This window comes from Lupinus angustifolius, unplaced genomic scaffold, assembly GCF_001865875.1.
Source record: "Lupinus angustifolius cultivar Tanjil unplaced genomic scaffold, LupAngTanjil_v1.0 Scaffold_25_331, whole genome shotgun sequence".
NCBI lineage: Eukaryota > Viridiplantae > Streptophyta > Magnoliopsida > Fabales > Fabaceae > Lupinus > Lupinus angustifolius.
In genome coordinates this window covers 2,802-10,644 of record NW_017720265.1, presented here as the reverse complement: position 1 = coordinate 10,644, position 7,843 = coordinate 2,802, and the positions used below count along the sequence as shown (strand labels likewise).

The 7,843-nt window shown below is 40.7% G+C and overlaps 1 long non-coding RNA gene across 1 annotated transcript; it reads right to left on the bottom strand.

Annotated features, from left to right (window-relative positions):
* Positions 1-5,045: 5,045 nt before the first annotated feature.
* Positions 5,046-6,711, bottom strand: LOC109338419. The gene is made up of 3 exons (XR_002106549.1): positions 6,697-6,711; positions 5,774-5,780; positions 5,046-5,224 (listed from the first exon to the last, which is right to left on the bottom strand). It is a non-coding gene; the product is annotated as an uncharacterized LOC109338419 (long non-coding RNA).
* Positions 6,712-7,843: the final 1,132 nt, after the last annotated feature.

Sequence of the window (7,843 nt, the reverse complement as noted above, 5' to 3'; positions counted from 1 at the left end):
AGATACGGTATTACTAGTGCTAACTGGAAAGGAATGGCCTGCTTCTCAAAGCCCTTATTCAATATAAAGGACTCCTTCGCCTATTATTCCACCCATTGAGCAAAGATAACTGTGGATTCGATTGAAAACAGAACAACAAACACTCTTTCTCAGTAAGAAAGGTTCTGACAAGCAAGAGTAGCTTTCCGTTTTGCCATTATTGGGGATACTTTTCTACTATTTATCTAAATCTAAAAATGTGCAATTTGATCTCGGGATGGCCTAAATACCCTTTTCTTATATACCTCCCGTTCTTCATATTCGGATTAGTTCAAATCAAATAGCCTACGCATCAACAGGGAAGTGCTAACCATGCTAAGACCGTTTACGCTGCAAAGTCATTTCACTGATTACTAGCCATAAATCCTATGCATCCTCTCTTCATGCCAAAGCAGATTTGCCCACTTCTTCTCAAATACTAAGACTATTTACGCTGCAAAGTCATTTCACTGATTACTAGCCATAAATCTTATGCATCCTCTCTTCATGCCAAAGCAGATTTGCCCACTTCTTCTCAAATAAGAAAAAAATATTCTTTTTAAAAAAGGGATTATCGAACAGTAAGAACTAAACTGATGCCCTATATTTCGCTATTTCCTCCTCTCTCCTTGGCCCTTTTATCATCCTTATCGTACGGGACTAGAGCAAGCTGGCTAAGCCGCTTCTTCTGCTTTCTTTGCATTTTGCATTTGTCTTTCAAAAACTCGTTCTTGCTGTTCTTTCATCGGCAAATGTGGCAAACTACTTGTGGTCTTTTCTTCAACTAGAAGATCTCTACTCAAGTCTTTAGAAAGCAAGAGTCCAGCTATTGGAGTAAAGGCATGCCTTTAGTTAAGGTAGCGAGTGACTTTCCGGTGAGATGGTTCAATAGTAGTTAGATTTAGATAAAGTAAAGGCGCCCGATTGGAGCTCATTGGTTCAAAAGGAAGAGGAGGAAAGGATAATTTACTACGAGAGTGCATGGATTTGCTCCTCAATAGGTATCGGGGTACATAAATAGTACATTTACACATATTGCTTGGTCGCTTGAAGAATGGCTTTCTACAACGTTAGTGACAGCAGAGTCCAAAGCAAAACTAATTAAGCCATTATAATTATAGTATGATATTTAATTCATTGGTGGCAAAGCTCTAAGCCTGCAGACGAATATCTGTCGGGACCCGAGGATAGCAGCGATGATGAGGTTCCCATGATGATGACATGCAACGTCATATCCGTCCGAATAGACTGAACATCTAAAGAGCTCGTCGTTGAGATAGACCAGAAAGATGAACGCTGAGCTAAGGGCAAAATAGTCTGAGACTTTAAGGGGTGCTGAGAATGAGGTACAGGTCTCTATCGATTTAGACGGTCGTGGACCCCTAAATAGGTCGACATTCAAAGCATGAGCAAGCCTTAGTTAAGCAAGGTAGGAGTAGGAGGGAGTAATTTTGTTTGGAAAGAAAGGTAAAGGTGTAGAATGGAAGACTTTCTTGAAAGGGAAGTCGGTGGCTAGACCAAGAGGAGATGGTACCGTTGGAGTTTACGACAGATTCTCAAAAGTATGGGAAGAAATGACTCAATAGATAGGGGTGACTAAGAAATACAATTTACATCCGTTCTAGTGAATAAGGGAAATGGAACTAAGGCTTTTCAAATCTTCGAATGATAGTACCAGGTACGGCCTTGCTATACTCTATATTGAAAGGGATAAGCCTTAAACTAAAGAGGGACACCTTCGGGGTCAAATCAGGAAGGGACTTTGCCAAAGAATATATCCCAATAAGGTGTTTACTATGATTCTTAGTCGAATGAATGAGTCCTCAACATTGGTCCTACCAATAATTCTTTGCTCACGAACAGCCTCATGGGATTCGCCTTTCTTACGTCTACTAAAAGGAATCAATGTCGGCTAATGCCGGGTACCTGTCGGAGATTGACGAATGTGAATTAGTATAGTATGCTTGAAAGGGACTAAGCCATCTCATTGAAGACGATTACTTCTATTGTCTCGAGAAAAGAGAAAGATTATAAGGAATAGGACAAGTTTCCCTAAGGTAAGTTACTTCTTGACCATTAATTCTTTGCATATGGGAAATTTATTGTTTAATAGTATCTAAAACTACTACTCGCGTGTGAGTTGTCAGCCTATCAATATCCAATTTCAATAGGGGATGCTATTTTGTCCATGTCTTATTAGCGAAAGGGGTAGCTTTTCGCAATCCGACAATAAATAAAATAAGGGCGAGACTCGCCCTAACCCGAGTGCCCGAGCGATAGAAATAGAACTGATTTGTCTTTAATTTAATACAGAAAAACAGATGATATGAACTAGCGATCCTTCCACTTGAAGTGAAGCATACTGTTAGGTGGGACTCCCTTTCGAGTAAGCTACGGTCTCTCGTTTTACGTATTCGTTTTGACATGGATCTAACACTGGATTACCTTACCGACTTAAAGAAAAAAAGCACTAGTCTACTGGTCCTATCTAACCAGTGTCTAAAGAAATGCCAAGCGGTCAATTCATACATGGCAAGACACCTTTTGTTTACGCAATAGAAGAGAAGCTCATAAAGCCAACACAACTAAAGAAGGCCTTACTTTCCCTTCAAAAGTGGCTTCGTGAGTTCTTGATATTGAATACCAAGCCTCTTTCATCATTCCCTTTAAGAAATCCTTCCTTATTGTAGGGGAGAAAAGATGGCACCGCCCCGACATAGAATGTAATTGATGAGGTTTACCCAGATCTTTATCTTGTATCCATGAAGAACTCATGACTCTTCACCCTGTTGCTCGCATGAGTGAAGGGAAGTGCAAGTATCTTTATTTCTAGTTTCACTCATGAAGGAAGAAAGATCCTTGTTGCTTTCCCCTTTCCTGATAGGTATGGGACGGTCCTTTTTCTCACCTTGAAATCCAGCTATTCCAACTCCCTTATAGTTGTTTACAATCCATATCTTACAATGAAAAAGGAAGTATCCAGCGTGCTATCAGCTGGAATGGAACAAGGGCTTGAAGAGCTTTCTTGAGGGGTTACGGCATGAAGCTACTAGTACAAGACTTTGACTTCTCCTTTTCAATTAAGCTTCCCCCAGGAGAGACTGGCGTCTAGCTCTTGGGTTCGTTTGTTGAGTCGCCTTCCACTTTGACTTCCACCGGACCAAAAGAGAGATCACCCAATGGCGTAGATCAAGAAGTTTCCGCTTCCTCGTTTGAGCTGCTCCAAACCTTTTCAATCCAAACAACTTTGATTTGAAGTCGGCTTGACTTGCTTCTTTCTCTTGTTCTAACGCTACTGTGCCTTCCGTCCCTGATTCAGAATCGGAAGAAGAAAGTTTTTTCTCCTTAATCGATCGGAGTTCCCGCGCTTCAAGTTTCTTTCATATGGACATACATCAAGCTCTTCTTTGGAAAGACCATCGGGGATGACTAGCCTTCATTGCCTAGAAGCTCATCTCCAGCTCTCTCTTTCTCCTCCCTAACACCCTACTCTCTCTCCTTGTGCTTTGATGTGGATCTCAGGTAGAAATAAGAGAAGCTGAGAGATTCATCTGCAAGGACGCGCTTCGGTCTAAGGCCTTGGCTGACGTACGATCCCCATCCACCTTCAAAGGGGAGCTATGTAGACATATTTTTTTCTTTACTTCTGTGTTTGGAGTAGGTGATAATGAGGAACAACAAGGAGATGGCTTTTTAGCCAAAACAGTGTGGTGTGGGTAGCCTGCCCCAATCAAGCATAGCGATCACTGAATGATTGATTCCTCTTCTTATTATACAATATTCTTGGATGAGATAGATGGTGGGAACAATGAAGGGATTCTTCATTTGTAGCTTGCAATCTGTAGTCTTTCTTTTCTTGATCTACTGCTTGCTTTCGCTTATTCGACACACTCACATCCAACTACTTAGACTAGGACGGGAACCAATCATGTTGATTGCCTATCCTACCTAGCTCTAACAACTGGTTTGGTTGTTGAATCACAAATCACAAACTTTATCCTCTCAATCGAAGAGGCCTCTAGTCCCCAGTTCTATTAAAAATTCCTTATGTATTATCTTACCAAGGTAGTTTACTTGCTTACTTGTTAGATTAAGGAAAGCAGACAGTGGCACTAAGACTAATTCTGTCTATTCAACATCGGCACAGGCTAAAAAGGAGCCTAATACCTCATATGTCAAAGAAATGGTATCAGGAATATAAGGTTTATGCATTTTTTTATTCCGCTTGAACTACTGAACTAGGAGTTGTTCCCAGTGAAAAGGAATTGATAGAGTCAGATTCAGTAGATGGTAAAGAAATCCAATAGCAAAGACCGGTAATGCCACATCTAACAGAATATTTGTCCTAGACTCAGTCTTTCAACGATCCATTTGAGTCACAACCCTCTTTCCTTCTTTATTCGAGAGTAATCTTGGCTTCTTCTTATCGATGATGTCCCTGTGAGTGAAGCAGTACTCCTTTTCCTTAGTGAATCCTTAAAATATATATAATGCTCTTTTTTTCCTTTACTCTGCAGGAGATTTCATGTGAGATATGACTTAAAAGAAAAAGCTGGAGATACTCCTCCCAAAGGGCACTAGGAAACTAGACATCTTATGTTAAGGGCACTGGATCTCGGGGCACTTAGACTAGTGATAACGGGAATCCTAGACCTGTAAGAGATAGACTCGCACGAGGAAAATGCCAATTGTAACTCCGCATTAAAGCGGCTTTTCAGTTGCTTAATGGTGAGCTTCAGTCCTTTACAGAAGAGTAAGAGCGGAAAGGTCGGGTTACCCTTAATCTAACATGTCTAACCCTATTTGAAAAGAGTAAGGGGCAAACCCAATAGTAAATTTCGATCTTTCTTCTATTATGATATATCTCGCATTTACATACTCCTTCCTCTTCTTGCCTGATACAGAGAAGAATACTTCAAGCACAAGCATTAATCGACCTGTGGGATTTAACTTATGTCAATATGATGGATAAGAGGAACTTATCTATGAGCTAGAGGAGTGAGGCTAAGCTATATGCTACCCTATCTTATTAAACCTGAAATGAAAGATCTTGAGACTGGGCTGGAACAAAAGGATACTTATCTCTTTAAAGGTATCTGACTACTACTAAACTAATAATAATAGAACTCTTTTTTTAGGAAAGAAGATAGGTGGGAGTGAGCCGAGCGAGAGCAAAGCAAGTTCCAATGGTGGGTTGGTCCCAATACTGCTTATTATGCATCGAAGCCCAAGCACTGGGGACGACCAAGGGCTTTAGAAATGAACTACTTGCCCCGCTTCCTTCAGATTAGTATGAGGAGGAATTTTAGATTGTCCCCCTACCTTCTTTAGATTTAGGTTGGCTACTAACTCAACTAATTGCCACTCATTTTGAGGCTATTGGTCCAGGTCCGGATCGCCCCTGACTGTTATCTCCTATCAGGGTTCATTCATAACTCAGCACTATACTTTAATAGTAGAGCTTTGCTATCTTCTTTTCTAGTAAAGCATAATCTGCTTACCTACATCAAATCCACTTTGTTGACTCGCTGCTAACACTAGATGCTTAGCTATTAATACTCGCTTTCAATGAGCTTGCTATCAGCTAAGGAAGCTCCCCCTCTCACTACGTTATGTAGCATTTCTAGATCTTCTCACCGTCTGATTCATACCCAGTGAAAGAAGAAAGATCTCACTTCTGTTTACTCATACTCCTCTTTCTTATCGAAGACTCTGGCCGTTGGAACTCATCGGAAGTGACTCTGACCACTACAACCTAGGCACTCGGGCCTTGAAGCTGCTCTATCAGTCCACCTTTACCCCAAACCTCTACTTTGAAGTTAAGTGACTTCGTTCATTTCCGATTCGATAATAGCCAGAGGAGTAGAGAGGGCCCTTGAACCCGTTTTATAAGAAGGAGGAGCCCAAGAAGAAAGGGCTTAGGATAGGATGCTTCTCTGACACTTTGAAGGATTTGCACTCTCTTTGGTCGAACTACTTCATACCCTTTCCTAGCTTCCATCCACACACCCTCCTCTCTACCGAGCTTAGGCTCACTCGCTTTAGATCAACTACTTTACGGCTGAAAGCGGGGTATGACATCCACGAGAGGCGGGGATTGGCACAAGCGTTGATTCATACAACCAGCCAAGTCAACTGTCAGAGCCTCCTTGTTGGAGATTGGTTGCTGAAAAGATGAATAGGAAAGAGAATGTAATGGTCGGGATTAGAAGTGGTCTTTCAACCCAGTATAGCTCGTGTTCTAGGCCTCGCTTTCGGCAAAAGCTAATAGAGCTAGGATTGAAGTTGGATTTATACCCACTCTTCACGATATATTACGAAAGACAATCACCAAATAGAGTAATCCTAATTGAAGAAGAGCAACATGGGCAAAATAAAGATCAATCGAATTAGGGACTTTTTCTGCCTTTCTCGTCCTAGTTACCATAGCCAAGCACGGCCTTCTGACTAACCAGATTTCCAGCGGGGCTGATTCACTGAATGGGATAGAAGGAGGGCTGGCTGGCTTAAGCTTAGGATGGAGCCTAGTCAATGCCCCGTTATAATAATAATACATAACGAGAGAGATAGGATTCAAAAACTCTAAATCAGCGAGCCTCGCCTCCTTACCTGAGCGGGAAATTACCTCATCGATACCTAAAGGAGCAATCCCAACAGGAATGAATCCGTATCGGCAACTAGTAAGAAGAAAGGTCCTTGCTGGTGCTTGCTTGTCCGATATAGAGAGAGGGGAGACTCCATGCTGCCAAGAGGCGTGTTGGTTTGATATGGTGGGTATAGATGGATGTGAGTTCTAAGGCCTTTAAATAGGCTTTCCAATCAGTCATTGTGCCTTTATGAAAGAGTAGGAATTCTTTGGAATGAAGGCATTTCGCTTGGGATGAAAAACCTTGAGTTTCAAATCTGAAAAACTGATGTAACAGCTCTCAGTAACCAATTACAGCAAGTGGGTAATCGGTTACCCAAACGTCACGTTTTGAAAAATTACTTTGAGTAATCGGTTACTCAACTGATTCTCACTCATGTAACTTGTTACTCAAATTTCAGTAACCTGTTATACAGTATTTTGACAAATGTTTTCATTTAAAACTTGAAGTGTTTCAATTTCTTTTAAAATATTTTGAGCATTACTACTTTGGTATATTAAAAGAGTGTAGGATAGAAGTACCTATTTAGACTTAGAGTAATTGTCTTGAAGTTTTAATCTTCTTGGTCTTCATAAGTAATCTTCCTTTTCTTCTTTTTGGTGATGTTGGTGTCTACATCAAAACCTGGTCAAGGTCAGGAGCAAAGATCTTGAAAGTAATAAAAGTAAGGAATTGTTTGCCATGTGTGGTCTCTAGAGTAATAAAAGTAATAAAAGACCTTTTTACTTCCTCTGTTCCTTCATGTGTGGTCTCTAGAGTATCCCACATTTCCTTGGCGGATTTACAGTTAGATACTCTAAAGAACTCATCAATTCCAATAGCAGAAGTGAGGATGTTCTTTGCCTTTAGGTCATATTGCACCTTCTTCTTGTCTTCATCATTCCATGAAGATTTAGGTTTTATTTCACTTATATTGTTTTTAATTGTGAAGGGTTGATAGGGTCCTTCTTCAATTGCGTTCCATATATCCAAGTCTTAGGATTCTGTGAATATTCTCATTCTGATTTTCCAGAAGTCATACCATTCTCCAACAAAACTTCGAGGGCGGTTTATCTTAGAACCTTCTCCTAGGAACGATCTTGTGGCCATCTTTGATGTAGGATCAAGTTTGAGAATATCTTACTCAAAAATATCTCTGGTGCCAATTGTAAAACTGATATTGCAACTAAGAGGGGGGA